The 24877-nt window shown below is 30.2% G+C and overlaps 2 long non-coding RNA genes across 2 annotated transcripts in view; both read right to left on the minus strand.

Annotated features, from left to right (window-relative positions):
* The window catches only part of LOC147801848 (uncharacterized), a 288458-nt gene that overhangs the window by 205714 nt on the left and 57867 nt on the right, over positions 1-24877 (minus strand). The gene's annotated exons all lie outside the window — the stretch shown is intronic.
* LOC139427017 (uncharacterized) lies at positions 18695-21438 on the minus strand. Its single transcript, XR_011638138.2, has 3 exons — positions 21331-21438; positions 20650-20696; positions 18695-19024 (listed from the first exon to the last, which is right to left on the minus strand). It is a non-coding gene; the product is annotated as an uncharacterized LOC139427017 (long non-coding RNA).

The raw sequence follows: 24877 nt of genomic DNA on the forward strand, positions 1-24877 counted from the left end.
TTAAAATTAGTTTTATAATAAATGCGGCTATAATTTTATACATAAATTAGCTTTTTTAGTGGAAAACGTATGTAGCGTGATAGTGTAACACTGGATAATGTTTTGCAGATTTCTTTTATAATTAAGATTTATAAAATAAATAGTAGATACTAATTTACAAGATAAAGGTGTATCAATTGCTGCTTTATTTATGTCGACTGTTTATGAATTTATGACCTGTTTTGTGTTGTTTAAGTATTTCAAAAGGTGATTTTTTTCTTTAGCGATTTTTCCATGTAACGAATTTTTTCTCGAGATTTAGCGACTCCGTTAAATAGAGGTCCGACTGTATTGAGGCGCTAACAAAATTGTGGGTATTTGAGATGCATTAGGAATTTCAATGGGTTGTTAGCAAAATATAAATTTTAAGATTCATATGTAATTTTGTATAATGTGGAAGAATCAGCAACATTTCTTTCGCTATAAGCCGTAGAATTTCCCACCATCTTCCTTAATGTTGATTAGAAGAAATTTTCTTAAGTAGGATTTGTCCAGCCATCTCTTGATAATTTCAGAAAATGAAATAATAAAATACCAAAGAATACTATTTTACATTAATGAGGGTAAAAGCCTCTCGTGGGGTCACCCAATTCAAAATTTCTGATAGTCTTCCATTGATGGCCCAACATAATCCTGATAATGACCATCAATAATTCCATCATTCACCATTATATTTTTTGATGGTAACCGACATAATTTACCATCACCTCAATGTAGGAATTCGACGTAATTTTGGATTTTCTAACATAAGAATAGCAACTTGTTTTGATGGTTTGGTCATGTTGAACCATCACAATGTAGGAATTCGACGTAATTTTGGATTTTCTAACATAAGAATAGCAACTTGGTTTGATGGTTTGGTCATGTTGAACCATCACAATGTAGGAATTCGACGTAATTTTGGATTTTCTAACATAAGAATAGCAACTTGTTTTGATGGTTTGGTCATGTTGAACCATCACAATGTAGGAATTCGACGTAATTTTGGATTTTCTAACATAAGAATAGCAACTTATTTTGATGGTTTGGTCATGTTGAACCATCACAATGTAGGAATTCGACGTAATTTTGGATTTTCTAACATAAGAATAGCAACTTATTTTGATGGTTTGGTCATGTTGAACCATCACAATGTAGGAATTCGACGTAATTTTGGATTTTCTAACATAAGAATAGCAACTTGTTTTGATGGTTTGGTCATGTTGAACCATCACAATGTAGGAATTCGACGTAATTTTGGATGGTCTAACATAAGAATAGCAACTTATTTTGATGGTTTGGTCATGTTGAACCATCACGAATGTCCATCATACTGTCTTAGAAAACAAATGCTGGAACGATCATAAACAACCTTCAACCCAATGTAGGATTTTGGACTGATTTTTATGATGGTCCAACATAAAAAAAAACCTAAATTATTTTCTTGATATATTCGTGAAAACCAAAAAGGATTCCCATTAAACCATTAGGAAAATGTATAATTAGAACCATCATGAATTATCACGGATTATTGGTCAATGAGAGTCAAACTTCCTTTGATGGTTAGCCATCATAGTAATAAAGTAGCATTTCCCATCATGAAATGATGGAAGTTTGTTGGCATATCAAAAACCATGAACATGTAATGAAAACTGTTGGATGATGGTGACCATCAAATGATGTTGGACCATCATAAATCGCACTGAAACCAACATGAAGCATCAATTTTCTTGATGGGACCATCAAGAATAGTTACTCTGGAGAGTTTTCTTGTTCGATTATTTCTCATCGAGTTTTTTTGTAGTTGTAAACATAGAAATTGTTTATTTATAAATACAGAATTTATGACCCACAAGGTGAAAAGTTCTTCCCCTAAAAAATATTATTAAATTACAATAATATTAGATACTGAGCTAAAGGAATTTCAAAAATATCTTACAAAGAAAAATGTTCTTATGAAGTGCTTGATTATTTTGGTTATTAAAATTGATTATTTTAACAGATTTTTTTAAGCGATAGCGCGAAAATATTTTAATATTGAATGGCGTTATTGAATGTGAACATATGAATCTTTTCCAATGTATTTCTTTGAATTAAAAGCTCACATTTTCTCCCTTTTAACTCGTATACTTTTAAGATGAGCCAGGATGGGGAGACAGCCTCCCACTGAGGTGAATCGTCGATGGCTGTTCGATACCACATCCAGCTTGCACCGACCACACTGCTGACGTGAAATATCTTCAGTGGTAAGACGGATCATGGGTTGGAGCACCCTTACAGTCAGGCTAACCGTCCATGTAACGCAAATGCTGGTTAATTCCATCAAAAAGTCCTCCACGAAGGCAAATTTCTCCCAATACTTGATCCAGGAGTTCCTTTGTCCTCTGGATTGTGTACAAAATGACAAGGCTACGGAGTTGAACATTAGTAGTAGTAAACCCAAAAATTAGGTCAGCTGTTCAAATATCGTTAAGCTCACTTATTTTTTAAGATCATTTATCATCAATGCGTTTTCTCATTTGTAGAAAAAAATATGATTAAAATACTTCTTTTTGTTAACATGATTTTAAAATATCTCATAAAAAAAAATTGGCTATGGATAGCGACCATTCATCAACGACATAATTTACTCCTTTAATAACAAGTAATAAAAATAATACTGTATTTTTATGTAAACGATTTTACATACAAGAGGGAGTTACTCGGCTAACGTTTTAATGTCTGTGGCAAAAGTTTTAAAATTAACTTTTTAATGTAATTTAAATTTTTGTTTAAAAAAAGCTCATTCAAGCTACAGTATTATCCTAAAAAGTATGTAACCTTGCGGTGTTCTTTTTATTGTCAAGAAAATGTTGTTTTTTTTTCAATAAAGAAAAAATATTGCAGTTTCAAACCTTTCATTCTAAAAGGATTAAAAGTTATTTTTTAAAGCCTTTTTAAAAAGTATAGTAAAACGGTCACTTAGGTTCATATTGACGTTTTAGCTGAAGGCAATAGGATCAGATAGCATTGTCCATTATAATTTCAAGACAAGGTGGATTTTAGCTGAGTATACAAAACTTTGCGAAAAGAAACCTTATAATTACCTAGATTTAACATTATTTTCATAGTTAGGTCTGCTTTATTAAAGGATTTTTTCACGCTTAAAAACCCTAAGTCAACCTCGATTTAAGGTTTTTATATTGAAGGTTATTTTCCAAGGTTTTGGAATAGGATAATGTGCTTAAAATAGAGCACATTGTCACAGATCTTGTTTTAAGGTTAGAAGGTTTACACGTAAACCACAAAACAAACCTTTTTAGGTTCACATTAAAAAGGTTTTTGCGAAGTTAAAATAAACCTTATTTTGCTATGTGGGATATATTAAAGTCAAATTTTAGATAAAATTGGAAAATTTTTTGGGACACTAACGATTTCATATTATGAACTAACGTTGTGAAAGAATTTTGTTTTTTGTCATCAGTTTTAATGTTATCAGTATTGATTGATTTAATATTGCAGTGTATTGATTTAATGTTATCAGTATTGATTTATTTAATGTTGCAGGGTACTGATTTAATGTTGTCAGTTGTTTTAACTTGTACGGTGCAGTTTTGTGCTTTCTTCAGTTCGTCGAATCCACAATATTTTTACACTGAAAAAACAGTGGCGTAATACCTCACCGCATGGGACACGCCAAAGCGAGCGTTTATTATAAAGGATAAGTTTAAACACCAATTATGGAGAATGCTTAGATCACAACACCATTTATAAACTATTTTCGTCTCTTAAAATACCGTGGGCACCGTTAGATGGCAGTTACTCTGAATGACCGAAATTGGCGGTTGTTGACTTCCACCGGTCAATGTTGACAATCACGTAGTCGCTTTGGTAAATGTCTGAAATATATACTAGGTCTAGTTAACTCCGAACACTGATGTTTCTCCTAATCTATAATCAGAAGATATTCAAATATGGAATAAATATAAAAATATCAACGAGTAAATTAATATCAATTCGGGCATTCACCAAAGTGACTATCCCAGATAGCAAATTAAGGTTTATTTTTACGCAGCAAAAACCTTTTAATGTAACCTGAAAAAGTTACTATGCGATTTACGTGTAAACCTTTTCATCTTAAAACGTATCTACGAAGATTACTCTAATACAAAACCTTAAATCGAGGTTGATTTAGAGTTTTGAAGAGTGAAATAAAACTAGTCAGAAGGTGAAAATAATTTGAAATCTAGGTAAGGTCTTGTATGCTCAGCTAAAATCTATCTTGCCATCAAATTTTGATACCATCGTGACGTCAGCTAAGAGACAATAATTTTTTAAAAATTATTTTTTCTCCTTTTAAGATGAAAGGTTTGAAACATTTTTGCTTAATTTGGAAAAAGGTTTTTCGTGATAATAACAAGGTCACCGTAAGGTTACATGCATTCTGGGAATGTGATTGTTGACATTCACTGGTGAAAATCGACATTCTCCTGATTTCGACCAATCACGAAATCAAAGTTTCTTGTCAAACATCCACAGAATCAGATTACAAAAGGCATGTATATTTTGGGTTATATAATAAAGATAATCGTGATGATTGTTTCAATGTTCTCTCAGTGTTGCGATTGATTTACAAATTAATTTTATTTCAACAATTATTGAGCAGTTTAAGTGAATTGTTCTTTGCATAAATTATAACGTAACTCTTATGTGTGCCTTATTTCAAATTCTGAACGCCAAACATTCCCGGGGTTCATCAAGAACTATCCTTTTCATACAATTTTTGTTTCCACTAAAATTTTACAACTCTTGAATCCCTTTGCTACCCCAAAAAGGTCATCAATATTTACAGTATTAGATGCACTATAACATTCTATGTAAAATCTTCAGCTATACAGTTTTATTGTTTTGACGAGACCACACTTCTTTATGCTCATGTATCAATTGGTTAACATTGTAATGCAATGCGTTGTAAAGAAATACAAATAGGAAGTACATAAAAAATCTCCCAAATGAAGACCCATTACATGTATGTTTAAATATAAAATTATAGCATATTAACTAGTGCAAAACATGTAACATTAAAACACTACAGTGCGTCAAATAATTTGATCCAACTATTATAATATACTAATATAATACCTGATATAATAAATATTCTATATTTATATAATATATCGTCTAATTTATTCAATCGTCGAATTTATATTATCTATCGTCTAATTTAACCAATTGATATAGGAACGTAGACGAGTGAAACCGATTTCAGTAGTGTAAAAACAATAAAGCTGAATAGTATTTCCCGATAATTAAGATTTTAAGTAGAATCTTATACTGCGTCAAATAATTTGATCCAACTATTATAATATACTAATATAATACCTGATATAATAAATATTCTATATTTATATAATATATCGTCTAATTTATTCAATCGTCGAATTTATATTATCTATCGTCTAATTTAACCAATTGATATAGGAACGTAGACGAGTGAAACCGATTTCAGTAGTGTAAAAACAATAAAGCTGAATAGTATTTCCCGATAATTAAGATTTTAAGTAGAATCTTATACTGCGTCAAATAATTTGATCCAACTATTATAATATACTAATATAATACCTGATATAATAAATATTCTATATTTATATAATATATCGTCTAATTTATTCAATCGTCGAATTTATATTATCTATCGTCTAATTTAACCAATTGATATAGGAACGTAGACGAGTGAAACCGATTTCAGTAGTGTAAAAACAATAAAGCTGAATAGTATTTCCCGATAATTAAGATTTTAAGTAGAATCTTATACTGCGTCAAATAATTTGATCCAACTATTATAATATACTAATATAATACCTGATATAATAAATATTCTATATTTATATAATATATCGTCTAATTTATTCAATCGTCGAATTTATATTATCTATCGTCTAATTTAACCAATTGATATAGGAACGTAGACGAGTGAAACCGATTTCAGTAGTGTAAAAACAATAAAGCTGAATAGTATTTCCCGATAATTAAGATTTTAAGTAGAATCTTATACTGCGTCAAATAATTTGATCCAACTATTATAATATACTAATATAATACCTGATATAATAAATATTCTATATTTATATAATATATCGTCTAATTTATTCAATCGTCGAATTTATATTATCTATCGTCTAATTTAACCAATTGATATAGGAACGTAAACGAGTGAAACCGATTTCAGTAGTGTAAAAACAATAAAGCTTAATAGTATTACCCGATAATTAAGATTTTAAGTAGAATCTTATACTGCGTCAAATAATTTGATCCAACTATTATAATATACTAATATAATACCTGATATAATAAATATTCTATATTTATATAATATATCGTCTAATTCATTCAATCGTCGAATTTATATTATCTATCGTCTAATTTAACCAATTGATATAGAAACGTAAACGAGTGAAACCGATTTCAGTAGTGTAAAATCAATAAAGCTGAATAGTATTACCCGATAATTAAGATTTTAAGTAGAATCTTATACTGCGTCAAATAATTTGGTCCAACTATTATAATATACTAATATAATACCTGATATAATAAATATTCTATATTTATATAATATATCGTCTAATTTATTCAATCGTCGAATTTATTCAATCGTCGAATTTATATTATCTATCGTCTAATTTAACCAATTGTTATAGGAACGTAGACGAGTGAAACCGATTTCAGTAGTGTAAAAACAATAAAGCTGAATAGTATCACCCGATAATTAAGATTTTAAGTAGAATCTTATACTGCGTCTGATAATTTGATCAGGGGCTGTAGATGTAATCGGAAGATTTCAAATTTAAAAATACTATCTGAATGAGAACCAAAATATAGCACAAAATGTAGCGCAGTTGTGAGAAGTTATAGTTTTCAGATGGAATAGTTTAAATTGCTGTCTCTAATAATGAACTTTTTTGTTGAAAGAGTTGGTTCGATAAAAACGAAACTGGAATAAGAAACATACTTTATTAATGAAGGAAACAAATGTGAAGGAAACAATAGGTGGAAAGGGAGAGTTTGCATTTAAATGCAAATGAAGGTTTAAAATGACTCACGAGATCTTTGTTTAGAGTTCATTAAAACAGTGCTAAAAGTTCTGCTGCACGGAATTTTATTTCTCGAAACAAATATTCTTTTTCAATCCAAATAAAGTTAAATTTTAACAAAATATAGATCGCGTTATTTTTGCAATTTTATTGTAAAAAAGAATTTGATTATGTATAAAATAGCGGGTTTTAAGTAAATAACTTTTAATGTAATAAATAAATATTCTTAGTTTATACAGTTTCATTAACTTTTTGCAGTCAGTCAGCATTGCCACGCATGCAATTTTCTGAATATTTGGATCTTTTCTGATTATGTAAATTAAGTTTGTTCAAAGTATTTCGAATGCATCTTATTAGAAACAGGCCTATACTCTCTGTTTTTTTCTTTTTCTGCGTGATATTTTTAGTTCATATTTTTTTAGTTCATATGTGAAGAGAGAAACGATTTATGAGCATTTTTCACGAAAATAACGAGTGGATCACTGTTGAATTTTGAAGATTTTGACAAATGAATAACATGGAAAATCAATTCTCCCTGAGAGTTATTACACAGTGACGATGAGTTGTTCGGAGGAAAATTGTGCGTAGACAAGAAGGGAAAAAGACAAAGAGAATACTACCGCTTCACAATAAGTTAAGTTCTGACTGTGAAGGCAGTAATTGCGGGTCCCGCTCAGGGCATGAATATTTCCCTCTCTGTGTGATATGTGAATGTGGCCAACCCTATGAACGGGTGGAGTGGGTAATCGCCTCCGCGACTTAAATTCACAGATGCCCACTGGGTAACGGAGCCCACTGGGAGGAAAACACACAGAGAAACATCTATGCCCTGAGCGGGATTCGAACCTGCAGCCGTTGGCCTTACAGTCAGGCACGCTAACCACTCAGCCACTTGGCCGGATAAAGGGAAATGTGACTTAATTATTTTCTTTTTAACGCAAATGCTATTAACGTAAAAATAAGATTTCAAAAATCTGATAAAACGAAACTTATTCTTGAAAAGAAATAATTTATTTTTGCAATAAATGGCTTTATCATACAAAAATGACAAATATATAAAAATCTCAATTTTGATTTGGTTATCGTTTTCGTTGGGATGGAATTTTGAGGAAAAAAACAGTATTTGTCCGACCTGATTTTCAGTTTTATTTTCTTCATCATCAAAAACGGTAAATTTAGTTTTCGAAATTTTTGGGGAATGTAAATAAGTAATTGTGACTATATTTTTATCTTTACGATTTCAATTGTATACTTTTTCCTCAAAAATTTCAAAATTTGAAATTCACAGAATCCCCTTCATATTTGATGTCACTTATTAATGTAAACAAATGTATTAATTAGTATAGGTATATGCATAAATGATAGCTAGTTTGTGCATTCGACTGATAAATCACAAGATATGTTTTCGCTTATGAAGCTTATTCGCTTGTCATCAGCATCAAAGCAATCCCAAATCAAAATTTTGATGGTTTTCAATTGATGGACCAACATAATCCTGATGGTAAACATCCATAATTCCATCATGAAATATTATATTTATGATGATAACCAACATAAATAACCCCAATGTAGGATTTCGGTTATGAGTCAACGGGAAAAAACAAATTATTTTGATGGCTGCTTAACGAGCAATAATTATCATGAAACCATCATGGAAATGTATTGTTGTACCATCATGAATTTCCTTCATAGTATTTTAGAAATCAAATGTTGGAACGATCATAAACAACCATCATCCCAATGTAGGAATTTGGACAGATGATCCAACAACAAGAATTCCATCGTGGAAATGTATAGTTGGAACCATCAGGGACCATTGTTGGTACTTCTCGCGATGGTTAACCACCATATTATTAAAGTAGCATATTGGAATGATGGAAGTTTGTTGGCATATCAAAAACCATGAATGCATAATGGAAAACGTTGGATGATGGTGACCATCAAATGATGTTGGACCATCATTACTCCCACATATACTATCAAACTGTTTTGATAGGACCATCAAGAATTTTGACTTTGGATAAAAATTAAAATATTGTAAAATCCTTAATTTAAGGAACAACAATCACCCTTTCTTCGTATTCTCTGCTTGTTTTAGTCATTATTCTTAATTGAAGGCTGAAAGCAGTGTTTCTTTAATAATTCTACGATACTACCTCATTACACAATATTTTATGATAAATATACTTAAACCGGTATTTAAACTTATTGACCATTTTACAATTATTAAGTGCTTATATTACTATTTATTACGAGCAAAGATTTAGGGATCTTTCAAGTCTGTTAATAAAAAAAAGTCATTGATGAGTGAATACAGCAAGGATCCTTAATCTTATATATTAAACATATTAACTAGATAAAGTTTTAATTATTTATTTATTGAAAATTTCTTGGGGGCACTTCAATGTGTCCCCCTTTGGCTCGGTTGAAATACAAGTCACATACGGAAACTGTATAAAAATACTTTCTTTAGTTTCAGTTCTGCATTGCAACAAATATTTTCATAATTTAATTCACTCACCCCAATAATCATATTTGTGATCATCTAGTTTTACAGGATGTTTTGTAAAGACTGCTCTCTGTATCTATTTTTAGAATCTTTGTCCTTAACTAAAAGTATGGATATTATAGTTCACAAATCAGAAAAAAAATGCTGTCGAAATTTAAAGATATTACCATGGGGGAAAATGGGTGAAAAAACAGCAAAAATTAACCCGTCGAAACTGTCTTTAATGCCGGTAATTCTAATAATAGTAATTCTAATAATGTGTATCTCTAATAACAGTTTTTCGACACATAGCTGTAGCACGTGAGAAAGTTGTTTTACACTTATCTCAATGGTCATATTTTGATAGCTTTTCTTCTATTCATTAGAGAAGATCTTTTTTCCATACTTGACAAGGATTCTAAGTATTTGGACATTCATGCATGTCATTCCAGACTCTTGGTCTAAACCTGTGGTAAGCTCTTGTGGTGGCTCCATCTTAGGTGACAAAGCAAGCTGTTCTGATGCACCATTGTTATAGTAGTGAGGTAAACCGAATGAACTGGCTTGCACAGACTCTGTCGCGAACCTCGGGGTAAAATTGGATGAAATGGTGCAACAATCTTCGTTATACAACTTATTACCAATGCAGAGCTGCGATGGCTCAGGAGAGTTGGCCTTCCAGAGATGGCTGGTCGACTTGCACTGACCACAGTACTGACGTGAAATATCCTGAGTGGAAGATGGATCCCTTTGCAGTCCTCCTCTCCATGTGAGTTCCGTCAAAAAGTCCTCCACGAAGTTCTCCTAATACTTGATAAAGGAGCTTTCTTTTGTATTGGGTTCAAATTTACAAGAGTAGAAGCCAAAAAAATTGGGTCGACTGTTCAAAGACGGTTATAATTATCAATACAGCCTATGTTAGCATTTGAAGGGGAAAAAGCAACTTTTATTAATAATCAATAGACACAACCTCCGTGAATCAAATTCTTCTTCCTTTGCTTGCTTTATTTTGAAAAGTTGCTGCCCTTTATAACTAGCCTTAGAGAGTTTTAATAGGTTTGAATACCAATCTGAGGTCGTTAATGTTGCCCGTTTGGAAGTAACATGGTATAGGAAGCACGTCTAAAATAGTGCAGTAAGTCTCACCATGAAGAAACCCCCCCCCCACACAACTATATGTATGGGTGTCGATATGCTTATTGGTAAATAGTGTATCTACAGTGTGTATGGCAGTGTAAATTTCCTACCGTGCCATATGGTTAAAATAAGGAAATCGAATTTCTACATTTTTAAAGAATAAACCTTATATTGTGTATATAACAACTTATTGGATTTAATGATTTATTATTACTATAAATTCTATAAGATGGGGATCATATTTATAACAAAGAAACGTTTGAGCATGTAAATTTTGTAATTCTTTAAAAATGAATCGTATCGAAATAAAGAGTTTTCTTAAATAATGTCAAAAAAGATGCTTACCACAATCCTTCGTTCCAGAAGAATTGAATCCAGGTTCTTGTGTTCAATGCTATGACTCAAAAATAAGTGGTAAATTTGTTGATCTTTAAAACTAATTTAACAGACACTGGTCAAATTATTAGACGCACTATAAGATTCTCTGTAAAATCTTAATTGTCTACAGAGATTTATTGCTTTTACGCAGCTGAAACTGGTTTGCACTTGTTTACGTTCGTGTATCTATTGGTTAACATTGTAATGCTATACGTTAAAAATAAATACAAATAGGAAGTATATAAAAAAAATTTTCGAATTAAAAACTATTGCATGCATCTTTAAATATAAAAGTATTACGTATAAACTCGTGCAAAGCATATAATTATTAGAAAAACTACAGTGTGTCTAATAATTTGGTCTATTTATTATAATATAATACCCGATATAATAAATATTCCTTATTTATATAATATATCGTCTAATTTATCCAATTATCGAATTTATATTATATATCGTCTAATTTAACCAAGTGATAGACGAATTTAAACAAGTGCAAACCGGTTTCAGTTGTGTGAAAACAAAAAAGTTGTATAGTATCACCTGATAATTAAGATTTTGTATAGAATCTTATAGTGCGTCTAATAATTTGGCCAGAGACTGTATTTTTGCTTCTTGATATTATCATCATGCCATCAGACATGGAGAATAGCTGATGGCCATGGCTGGCGTCTGTGGGGCTTATTTCCAAACAGCAATTTCAAGAACATACTTTCTGAATTGAAATCATCGTAATTCAATCGCCAAAAAGGAGAAAAAGCGATACTTTTGGAGATGCGAGGAGGATTTTTACACGTGCTCCTATGGCGATGAAACAAGATCGCCAAGAGGAAAACACGTGCCGTTTTCCAGACTGTGCGTCCAAATTCACTAAAGCATTTTTCGATGGCTCAGGGGATAGAGCATTCGAATTCCAATGTGGTGAACCGGGTTCCCAGTGATGGCTGGTCGATACGAATCGTGCCCGCACCGACCACAGTACTAACGTGGAATATCCTCAGTGGAAGGCTGATCATGGGTTAGAGTCCCCTTGCTGGTATGTTAACCGTGGGAGGTTCTCGTGATCTTTCTCTCCATGTAACGCAAATGAGGGTTAGTTCCATTAAAAAGTCCTCCATATTTCTCCCAATACTTGATCCAGGAAGTTGATTGTCTTTTGAATGGCATTTAGAATTAGTAGTCTACGGAGTTGAACATTAGCAGTCGTAAACCCAAAAATTTGGTTGGCTATTCAACGACGGTTATAAAATAAAATTTAAAAAAAAGGCATTTTTCGAACATGGAAGAAAAGGTTAAAAGAAATATTACTTGATTTCTTTATTAAATTTTTTTATTTAACTGAAGGATGCCAAAAATATTTATAGACATACAGTAGGAAGGTTTAAAACTCAGTAAAAATTTCAGCGAAAAAGACCTTCTCATGTGAAAGAAAGTAATCAAGTGACGCTAAAGGAAGCATACCGGAGAGGCCATTTATTGGTCACGGTCACACAAAAATTCATACTAGAAAAAATCAATCGATTATTATAATGGTTGAAATGCACCGCAGCTTAGAGAATCAAATCTAAAATAACTGAATTCGTTAGTGTAAAAGATGTTCATTGCAAATACTGAAACTACAAAACTAAGTTAAAGCAGTTAAGATAAAAACAATTCTGAGCTCGGGTGATACAGTGACATCACACACCGAAATAAAGCAAACCTCTACATTCATATATGACTTGAAATACAGAGTATCATTTGCATCAATATTATCCTAGGTTCTAAAGATAGCAGTCTTCAATTCTACCACAAACTGCTACTTAAATAGTTCTTCTAAAATAGCCCCTCATTTTCACAGGAATCGGGTGAAAGGCCATTAAACAAAACCCAACACTGTGCAGAATACACTGCTTAAAACAATTAAAGGCAAGTTTCGCAAGCATTTTTTTGTCACATAAAATGGAAGAACACATTTTTTATTTTCAAACATCGCAGTATGCAAATGTTCGTAAAAGCACTTTCAACTTAATGTAAGACAAATCGGAAAAGAGTCTCAACGAAGTCATTGACCGAAATTTGGAGAGCCAGCTAGAGGGGGGCCGAAATAGTCATTGGAGTTTCTAGAGGCTCGGAGACACTGAAATGCCACTCTTCTTCAACAACACCTTCGCTCGGCTATTGGCACCACAGTTTTGACACAAACCTCTATAGGCATGTAGGCTCGCCAACCAACAATGTGTGTCATGATAAGAGCAAAGCACCGTCGCACCACCAGGAAGTGGGCAACAGATTATGTGAACTGGAAGAGAAATGAATGGAGCAATATTCTTTTCTCTGACGAGTCTCGTGTTTCTGATCATCCTGATAATAGGCGTATTTTTATCTGGAGGGAACGTGGCATTAGAAAAAATCCTGCGTTCGTGCACGAAAGTGTAAGGTTTACAGGTGAGGGAGTAATGATCTATGCTGGCATCTCCACCGACGAGCGCACCGTTCTCCATGCCATTCGAAATGGAGCTCTGACCGGTCACCGATGTAGGGATGAGATCTTGAGACAAACTGTAGTCCCTTACGCTGCAGTAATTGGAGATGACTTTATGTTAATGGACGACAATTGCAGGTCACAACGTGCTAATTTGGTGAATGATATCCTTTTGTGGAAGAAGGAATCATACGAATGGATTGGCCAGCGTGTTCTTCGGATAGGAATCCAATCGAGTATGTTTGGGACATTCAGGGCGGACGAATTTCTGGACGCCTACCATCCCCACAAACTCTCCAAGAACTGGAAAGAGTGGGAAGGAATACCTCAGCCCCTCATTAATTACCTTATTGACTCGATGCTTCAAAGGTGTTCAACGTTGGCTGGGAGCGCGATTGCCAATGATCCCCTTCCTTATGCCAGGGAATCCCCCCTCATTCTCGGGATTTTAAGCAATGACGGCAAAAACAAAATAGGTTTATGCGCATGTGCCCCTTCTGGAAAATCGCACAATGCTGATATGAATTGAAATATGCCGATGGATGTTGAAATTACTATGCCATTTTTATGAAACTAAACAAAAAATATTATCAGCTAATTTCGTTGGTCGAAGTATCATCACATTCTTTTAATAAAGAATGTGATGCTAGGTAAATCTTACTTTCTTAAGAGTACTGATTGTTTCTTTTATCGCCACCATATATGAAGTTAGAACTCTTTTAAAAACCTAACCCAGATACGAGTTTTCCTTTGAAACTCCTTATTTATTTTGTGTTGAGAGAATTTAAGTTCAATATGTAAATAAAAGGATGATAATGAATGGGGAATTATTAAACATTGCAAAATATGTATTTTCTTAGAAGTTCCGAAACGAACGTTATATTATGTTATAAAATTTTTTATTTATATTATTTTATAAAGTTTTATTGAATTCTGTTTTTAAGTATCCTTCCATTAACATGTTTTTAAGTATCCTTCCATATGCATAATTCATGTCATTGCGCAGATCTAGTGCGACGTAAATAAAGTACCTATTTTTGTAATTTACTGACAAAATATTGAATGTGACTTTAGTTTCCAGCAGCGTTTTTTCTATTCTGTTAATGATATGAATAATTTCATCTTTTTAATAAATTTCATTAATATCTTAATTTAAAATAAATAAATATGTGGAAAGTTTGTAAATAAACAAAACATTTATAATGATGTAACATCTTACAACATGCACATCTTAATTTTAAAACATCTTTCATTTTTACAATGTATGGAAATTGATAATTTGTTTTAAAGGATAATTGCTGAAAAAAAGAAAAGAATCGCCAGAGCATAGATTTTTTACATTATTAATTTCTTTTGTTGCTACAAAATATTACAAATGTTAGATATTACATAATTATGAATACATGTATTTTTTATTTTAGCGTTTAAAATATCAGTATTAACAATAGGTTTTAAATCAATCCATTTCAATAGCATACAGAGGGGTACCAGGGACAGATTTCAAAAACTCATTTTAATGCTAATGCCTGAAAGAATTATGGTACTTTTATATTTCAAGTGCAGTAAATGAGTAACCAAATTATTTGTGGCGCTTAATTGTGGATAATAGGTACACTATAGAGATATTGCGGTAATAGTGTTTTTCTGACTCCAAAGATTGATAAGTAACAATATTCTTTTCTTGAAAAACATTATTTCTAACAAAATGTTATTGTTTAATTTGTTTAAAAATCATAATTTATCTTAAATTGTTTTCTTACAGCTAGTACCTATCTAATGAAACATAAAATTTCTTAATTAAGCAATATTGATATTCTAGTAAATAATCTAAAGTTTGAATACATTTATAAGTCAATCAGATACCCCTTTGATCTGATCATTATGGCCATGTCGCATCTGATTCATTCAAATTATTAAATTTAAAAAACTTTGTTCATTGGTTTATATTTTTCTTTTGTGCCTTCAATGCCAATATTCACTTTCCTTCTTTTTTTAATTTTCAGTTACATTTTTGAAGACAGCTCTCTATTTGATGGGTCAGATTATTTTTCTATTGTAAAGAAGATTTTTATCCAGCCACATATTTTGATGTCTAAATTGAAACCACTAAGTTGAATTAACGATCACAGGTCATCTAGAGTGAAATCACCAGTGCAACTAAGACAATGAATGATTAAGGCTAAGTCATCCAGTAGAGATTTTCCGAGTAACCTCTCGAGACCAACAGCTTATTATTCAGACATCTAAGACTTTTTCGTGTTTTTCTTTTTTCAAGAAAGAGCAGCAATAATAAAATGTAATTTATTGTACTTAAGGACTTTTGACTGAAATTTTCCTTTTTTATGTTTCGAAATTTCTGTTACCTATATATTTTTAAAACAATCGATTAAAATATATATAAGAAATTTGTATTCATGAAAATGCCCTAAATAAATTACATTTTTGTGCAAAATAATTTTCATACAATATGCATTAAAATTTTGTGCAATATTATATTTAATCATATTTCATAAATAATAAAAAATTTTCATTAATGTCTTTGACAATTTAGTGTTAAAATAATTGTCACATATAGTAGAGTAAACTTAAAATAATTTCCTTGACTGTCAAAGTCATTGAACACACAATTTTTAAAACTGCTCTATTTTAATAAAACTCATTTGAAATTGCTATAAAAGTTTTGAAAGCCTTTAAAAATAAGACAAAAACATTGAATTCTGATTTAACACTTATTGAATTCAGTTGCATCCAGCAACAAATCTGTTGTGTGGGGTTTTCATTCCGACCCCCATTAAGACTGTCGCCTAATACATTGCAGGTTCATGTTTTGAATGCCTGTGCTTGATTGTTTTATATTATTTTTAAATCATAGATTTTATTCACTTGACACTCAATGATTTTCTTAAAAGCCTTTAAATTTCCATAATTTAATTCTATATAGCATTTCCTCATTGTTTTAGCTGGTACATAAGTTTTTTAAAAACAAATGATTTTGTTTTGACACACTTCTTTGATGCATCCAAATTTACATAATATGATTTTAACGGCAAAATGTTTGCCTCATTGTTTTATCTGGTATATAAGTTTTTTAAAAACAAATGATTTTGTTTTGACATACTTCTTTGATGCATCCAAGTTTACTAAATATGATTATTTTAACGGCAAAATGTTTGCCTCATTGTTTTATCTGGTACATAAGTTTTTTAAAAACAAATGATTTTGTTTTGACACACTTCTTTGATGCATCCAAGTTTACATAATATGATTTTAACGGCAAAATGTTTGCCTCATTGCTTTATCTGGTACATAAGTTTTTTAAAAACAAATGATTTTGTTTTGACATACTTCTTTGATGCATCCAAGTTTACTAAATATGATTATTTTAACGGCAAAATGTTTGCCTCATCGCTTTATAATTTTCTTGAAATTTATTATTATTTCTACTGTGGCCAGAACTATGCTTACTAAAAGGCATATTTTTAGACAAGGAGGAAGATAATGGATTTTTTAAAATTATATTTCACAGATTAAGTTTATTCCGAAAAATTACTGATTTTAACGTTTATTTTAATGCTATCTTAATATTATAAGGAAGCATTGACTCTTTAATTATTAGTTGCACTCTTAATTATTACTGACAAATTCATAATGGTGTATTAACATAGAACCCCGAAAATTTTGGCATTAAATAAACGAAACAAAAAAAAAGAGATAGTGTTTTCTTTTATAATCCTCTTATATGTTTTGTTTCCCTTTTACAATATTTCAATTTTCTTAGCCCAATTATCTATGTGAAGCTTTAACTACATTGAAATTAAGTCTAGATATTAAATGTGCACAAGTTTAACATTATACACCAAACATTTCACTATATTTATGGACATTGAGGAAATTTGTAACAATTGTAAGTCATTTTTCACGAAGAAAAATTGGTGTATCCCATCTGAGTTGGGCTTGATGAAAAATATTAACAATTGTTCGATATCTGGTGTAAAATTGATAAAATGTAAGGGGATTGTTTAAGTTTATGAACAAACTTTTTTATTCAGCCTTACTGAATAGTAACTTCCGTTTCCCATAGTTTTTATTAACAATTTAAGCAATCGTAGACATTCCAGAATTCCCTTTTCTCAAATTTTACTAAGGCTTTTTAAATTAATCTAAACCGATTGTTCACATTTTCATTAATTAACTCTTTCGGTTAATTTCCCAAAATGAATGTATGTGAATCGAATCATTCGGGTAAAATAATCCTTAGAAACAAGCTATAAAGTATTACTGGATTAAAAACTTCATTCTTTTCAAAAACATACAAATAGGAAAAAACAGTCTACATATTTCAAGTGCTGAAAAATAGTCGCCTGTTTTCAAGACATGAATGAGAAGAAATAAAAGTGATTTCAAGTATAAAATGTGAAGATTTTAAACCACTTTTGTTTCTTATTCATTTCAGGCAAGAGTAGAAAATGCAAGCTTTAACTATGTCAATTGTTATTTCTAATGTATATATTTCTTAGTCTTACAGGTTGTTTCGAATAAGTGTTGCATATTTAAAATTGTATAAAGTGAATTTCTAAAAAATATTATAGTATAATAATACTTAGTAGAAACTAAGTAATAGTTTATTTAATTAAAATCTGAAAATATTTTGAACTAAATATTCAAGTCTTAGACTATATTAAACTTTTAAATGTCGAAATCTAAAATTTCATAGGTAACTGCCCAAAAGTTCTTGATAAATAAAAATTGCAACATATGATTTTGAAATTTTATTGCTCGAAAAATTTTCATTTCATTTTGTAAGAAATATCAATAAAATTTAAATAACGTCATGTATCACAATTTTTATTTTTCAAGAACTTATTGATAGATTCCAATGAAATTTCAGATTTTGACATTTAAAACAATTTATCTTTAATATGATGTCAACATTTCCTTTTTATCATTAAGTAAAAATATAAATTTTGTTTTTATTGAACAACCTTTGGATATACTACTTATGATCAACAATGTTTTGATTTGTTTAAATAGTTTCAGAAAAATTGGGATTTAAGCAAAAGAAAAATTATCACTGAACTTTAGATCGCACTCCCGACATAAATATAAGAACAATATTTTCATTCATATTTCCAAGGGAACCCCTGCTTCATAGATTTTATTTACACATTATCAAATTTTTATAAATCATCACTAGGAAACAAAATCCTAAACGCTAATTACTAAAAAAATAATCTTCAAGCGTATAATAATGGAAATATTACACTTTCTCATAAATATTTAAAATTAAAAGATGCAAATTTGAAATATAAATTTTTCTTTGACATAGTACATCTTTTCTGTTTAAAGTTGCGAGACAGTATCGATAGCGAAATTGTAATAAAGTCATCTGAACAGGAAACAAAGTATCATCATTTACAGGAGATACATCTTTTGAGAAATCTCAGATCTTACAAAACTTTTTCCAACAACCTGAAACAAAAATCAAACACAAACTTAAATTTAAAAATACTATCATTATGAAAACATAAAAGCAGTTGAATTTTAAATAAATTTTTTTTACTAATTATGTATTAGATAAAACTACAGTCAAAAAGTTATCTTTAGTTAGGGGGAAACAGGGTTTGCTAAAACCTAAGTTTTTTTTCTATAATAAAAAATAAATAAAAAATTTCCTCAGGGATAAATAGAGTTTTTCAGAAATATTCTAAATGTATACTTGTATATACAAAGAAATTAATAAAATAAATTATTACGAGAATATTTTAGACTTTTGTCTAACAAAAGTTCATTATAAAATAACTGATATGATTCTTTAGAAAATGTAAAGCCAGTTTTAAATTATAAATAAACACATAAATAAAGGGAATTCTCATCGTCAAATCATATATCCTTGGAATATAAAAGCGCATATTAAACATTCACAGCACAAGATAGTTCATCTGTGCAATATCTTTTAATAAAAAAATTTATCACTTTATATCTTAATTATACTTTTATCTTTATAGTTTTTACATGAAAAGGGATTAAAAAATTTTATTGCTTGTTTCCTAACATTGCAAGTGCATAATTTCTTATTGGGTATACATAAAAGTTTATTAAATTTAATCAATAAATTTAAAGTAGACAATGAAATTATTTCAATGATGATCAAACAATAATTACAATATGCATGCACATTTCATTAATACATTTTATTCATTCATATACTTTCATGATGCTTATTATTTAATTAAAAGTGCTTTTGCGACGAACAATATTTTTATAAAATATAATATTAACCACAAAATTATCTTCCATCGTCACTGCAGAATCATTTTCATCTTCAGTTAATTTATATTATAATTTTTTTGCAAAATTCAGACTAATGAAATAATTTTTACATAATATGTTCTAATGTGAACATGTATAGCTACTGATTTATATTTATTAAAGAATATGAACTTAACATAACTTCAGAAAAAAAAGATTAGAAATTTAATATAAACTGATAAAATTTCTTAATTCAACAGATATTAAACTGTCCGAGGAATGCCTGATGGAAAAATCGGAGTTATAAATAATGAAATGTCAGATATCTGAAAATACTTATTGGTCGCCAAGACCATACAGCCAAGTTCACCATCAGATAGATAAACAATGGTATATTTTCCTTAAATGGTTGATATAAGCTATAATAATACACCTTGGTGAATAAAATAAATATCTTGGTCATAATGATAACAATACATTCAGTGATACTGAAATCATTATCAATAACACAATAATTAAAAAAGATAACATTATGATCATAAACAATGATAACTATCAAATACAATATTAGTAAGAGGTGATAAGTATTATTTGGTACCAAAGATGTTAAAATAACATAAATTAGTAAGGTTGGAAAAGGTAGAAATATATTATTAAATATTGTATTATATATCATAAAAATTTTACTTTAAAGAATTTATTAGGAATTTAAACCAAATGAAAAACTCGTAGTAAGTAAAATATCTTAATGACAAATTTTTAATACTAAATTCCTTTATTTTATAACTTGTAAGCTCTGGGATTAGCAATAATTATTTTAATTATAAATGAAAAAAATTAATTACCTCTTATGACTCAAATCAACCATTGCTTCTTCCTTCTCCATCAGCATCTGAAATCGAAAAAGGATTTAATGTTTATTATTGCATGCTCTTTTAAATACATATATTTTATTATAATAAACATTCTATTCTGATAATAAAACAGTCTTCTGTTTAAATAACAAAGTTCAGAACCAAAACAACTGGTTTTATCAGTTGCTGCTGACCTAATGTGTTTTTTATACGAAACTGTCATACATATCAGAATTAATGACGAGAATAAAATTTATAAGAGCAATTTAAACTTTAATATTAAAAAAAATTTATGATATGGCACTAGTGTAGGCTACATATTCATGTAGCCTACACAAGTGCCATATCTACAGTAATTTCTCTTCCTGTTGATAATTATCTCTTTTCTGAAGCATATGAACTTAAACTTTCCAAATTGCACATGGATGTGCACAGCAAAATTAAGTTGTCTAAAAAAAAAAATTTACATATTGCAATTTAAAGCTTTACGTTTTGGGGACATGACAGAAAAACGTCACAGCACAGCATTATTCAAACCTTACAATAGTGTATTATTGCAAGACACGAGTAACATTTATAATAAGCAATAAAAATCAATACTATTTTAATGTTTAAAAACTTTATCAGTTGCAATCACAAACAGAAGTATAATGAAAATGATAAATTACTTACTTCACTGCATTATTAATCCACCGTCTCGCGCTCTCAATTTCAATTGAAAATAACCAAAATGGTTGAAAAGCTTTGCTGACGCAGCACAGTGCCACAGGACAGTACAAGGCATGTAGCGCACGCACAAATCAATTCTGCTTCGAATGTTTACCCGAGAATGAGGGGGAAAAATCAAATATCCCCTGGCATAAGGATGGGGATCGCGCGGAATCATACCTCCTACTAAAAGGGACTTTTACATTTGTTTTTCTCACAAGCACAAATTGTGTTTTTTTTTTCCTTTTGTACCCAAATGCTCAATAAAAGGCATTTATTTCTGCCAAACGAATGTCATCTCCTGTCGATAATGTATCAAACAATTCTCCATCTACCCTCAATATTCTTTAATTGCTTTGCATATTATTAACGGTAGAATCCATACAGCATCAGAAATAGGCTAGGTTAAGTTTGCCGGCCTCCACCTTGCTGTAGAATAACAAAGAAATCATCCATTGAAATAACACACAAATCTTTCTTTTTCTCTAATTCAAAGAGTTACAACAAAGTATTTTTACATCGCAAATTTCTGATAGCATGCATGAAACGGAAGATGGGAAAAGAAAATCCAAATTGAGGGCTGTGTAGGGACTATAGTAATAAATTTAAAGTAACTTCGCTCCCAGACCATCGATTACCAAAAAATGCTAGAAACTCATTTACTGGAATTTAAAGAATAAATAATTGGTTCAAGTTCCAACCAGAGAATGATGTCATACATGTTGCAAAATCTTCAAACTGATGGTTTTTGTGTAATTGGGAATATCTCTTCTCATGATATCAACTGCAAGAAAACGTGAAGAGTTATCTTCGTCAAGACGCAAAAGGAAGCAGTTTCAGTTTGTGGAAGAATTGAAGACTGTCATGATTGAAACTTGACATAATATTGATGATATTGTCCTCTTGTGAAAGATAACTGGTATGCTATATCACGCATTTTGAGTCATATAATTAAACTGGTGCTAGAAATTAAGACAATTTGCAGACTTGGTTGATTATCTCTAGGACTACTGGACCGATTTTACTGAAATTTAATGTGTGCATACATTACAATACAAAACAAATAACCATTCAACAATTGTAATACACACGTATGATCATGCGTAACACTAGTTGGAAGTGCTGTTTCTGATCAGGCTGTGCACTGTCAGTAACAACACGTTGTGGAACTTACATTAGTCTACTGAAATATTTACAGCATAGTTCATCACTGCAACTTTGAAAATTTTACATCTGCTGGCAGCCTGCTTGCTGTATAACATGAATTGCAATTTTTTTATATTGTTTTTAAAAGTATATTTACTTGAAATCGTAGGATTAATTGCAGGACAACATACATAAAAATTGATAGTCAAAGTTAATTGATAAAATTATAATTGGTGCCATTTGTATAGTTGAGTAAAAGAAAAACACGAGTAAAATAAATATAAATTTATTACCAAAGAGGATATTTGCACACATTAATACTAAAATCTGTATATCTTATGGCATAAAATTGCTTATAATAGAATACTAGGCATATAATTATAAAAATTTTAACCTGGGAAAAAGTATTTTTAATGTAAGGTAACTTCAACTGTATTGATAGTTACACCTTCAAGCGGCAATTAGTATATCATTATTTACTAGCCCATCATGTTTGACTAGAAATTCGAAAATTAAATGTAAAATTAGCTTTTGTAGCATCAAAATGTTATTCAGTTGAAGGTTCTATTTTCTATTCCACCTCATAAACTAATATAATGTTGATCATAAGAATTTTCTTATAGTTATCCATATTTGAATCACAAAAATGCTCTCTTGCCTCCATCTTTATGAAACCTGTTTCAAAAAATTTATGCATTTTGCAAATATTTTTTTAAAAATAAAACATCACATCATATTTTTGAATTAGATTAAGTCGGGACTTCTTTAGAGCGTTAATGGAATTATATACATAATCATTGCATGTTGAAAGCGACATATAATTTAAATACACTGGTGTAAGAAATTAAGAGAATTTGTAGACTTTTTCGATTATCTCTAGAGCTACTGGACCGATTTTAATGAAATTTGTGATACGTACAGTCCTAAAAAACGAATCACCCTGAATAACTTTCGTTCTTATGGTCCGATTTTCACGAACTAAGTGTCAATCTTAATGGTTCTTGGGGGTGACCTCAAATATGCTAATTAATTACTGCTAACTATTAATTAAGTTACGAAATCAGACACAAAAACGTACTTTCTCTGAATAAGCATAATTTTTTTTTTACATATTTGGAATCCTGAACCTTGAAATAGAGGGGGGGGGGGGTAGATAAAATTTCGAAAAAATTGGGTCGCAATAAAGGTTTATATATATGGCGAAAGTTTAAAAAAATGCCAAATTACCTCGCTATAGAAAGGGAAACAATTTAAAACAACCATAAAGAAATTGAATGAATGACAAGGCGTCGTAACATCGTGTGTCTCTGTTGCTATAGACTACCAAGAAGAGAATTTTTGGATCCGCTTTTTGGGCAAGGAAAATAGTACTCTTTTTAATATTTTGAAAATAAAATTTAAAATGAAGAAATAAAAACATTATTTTTCATTTTCCAATATTTCAAAATTTGAACGTCGAACTAATTATCAGACATTTTTTTTTTTGAAGATGTCACTTGTATCAAAATGTTGAATTAAAACCAAATTTACATAAGTTATTTTAAACTTATGAAGATTTGTAGGGCTAATTGCTTTTACACCTCAGTTTAAGTCTTTCAGGTAAGGAGAAGATCCTGCAAAAAATTTGGGGAGCAATTCTAATGCGCCGGCCAGCGGGTACCCCCGCCCACAGTCAATTTCATATGTATAGAATATTTTTTCAAGTCAATGGGCCATCGGACATTAACTGTTATATTAAAAAAAGATTATTTTCAAAGTTTCAAATATTTATGCAGCTTTTAACATGGTAAACAATAGTTTTGAAAATATGTTGAATGCAGTAGTCATGAAATTTAAGAAAAATTGGTTGAATGTTTCAATTAAACTTCATTTTAATACTAAAAAAGTAACTTTTTCTATACATACAGCATTAAAGTATGTAGTCTTAAGTTTAAGTTGCACGAAGAAAGAAGTTTATATATGAAAAATTGTTCGAGTAAATACAAATTTATAAAAAAATTGGATTTCGGGTAGCCCCGCTCACATGAATGTCGGATATCACCGCCCAATTTTATTTCGTCAATAAATGTACGGTTGCAAACATTATTATTTTATTGCTTCAAATTTGAATGTTATATGCATTTTTAACAACAAATATTGTTGTTATTAAATGATTGTTATCAAATGATTGTTATTAAATGATTGTTATTAAATGATAGAATTCACTAAAAGTATATAAATATGTAATAAATAAAATAATTTTGTGATAAAAATGATAAATGAGGTTTATCTATTGTCAATACATTGGTCACTTTCATTTACACCTGAAAAAAACAGTCAAAAAACATAATTTTTGTAACTGGGCGGGGTTACCCGACTCTCCTCT

Source organism: Parasteatoda tepidariorum, chromosome 11, assembly GCF_982258835.1.
Source record: "Parasteatoda tepidariorum strain Cologne lab strain chromosome 11, Ptep-v5.0, whole genome shotgun sequence".
Classification (NCBI taxonomy): domain Eukaryota; kingdom Metazoa; phylum Arthropoda; class Arachnida; order Araneae; family Theridiidae; genus Parasteatoda; species Parasteatoda tepidariorum.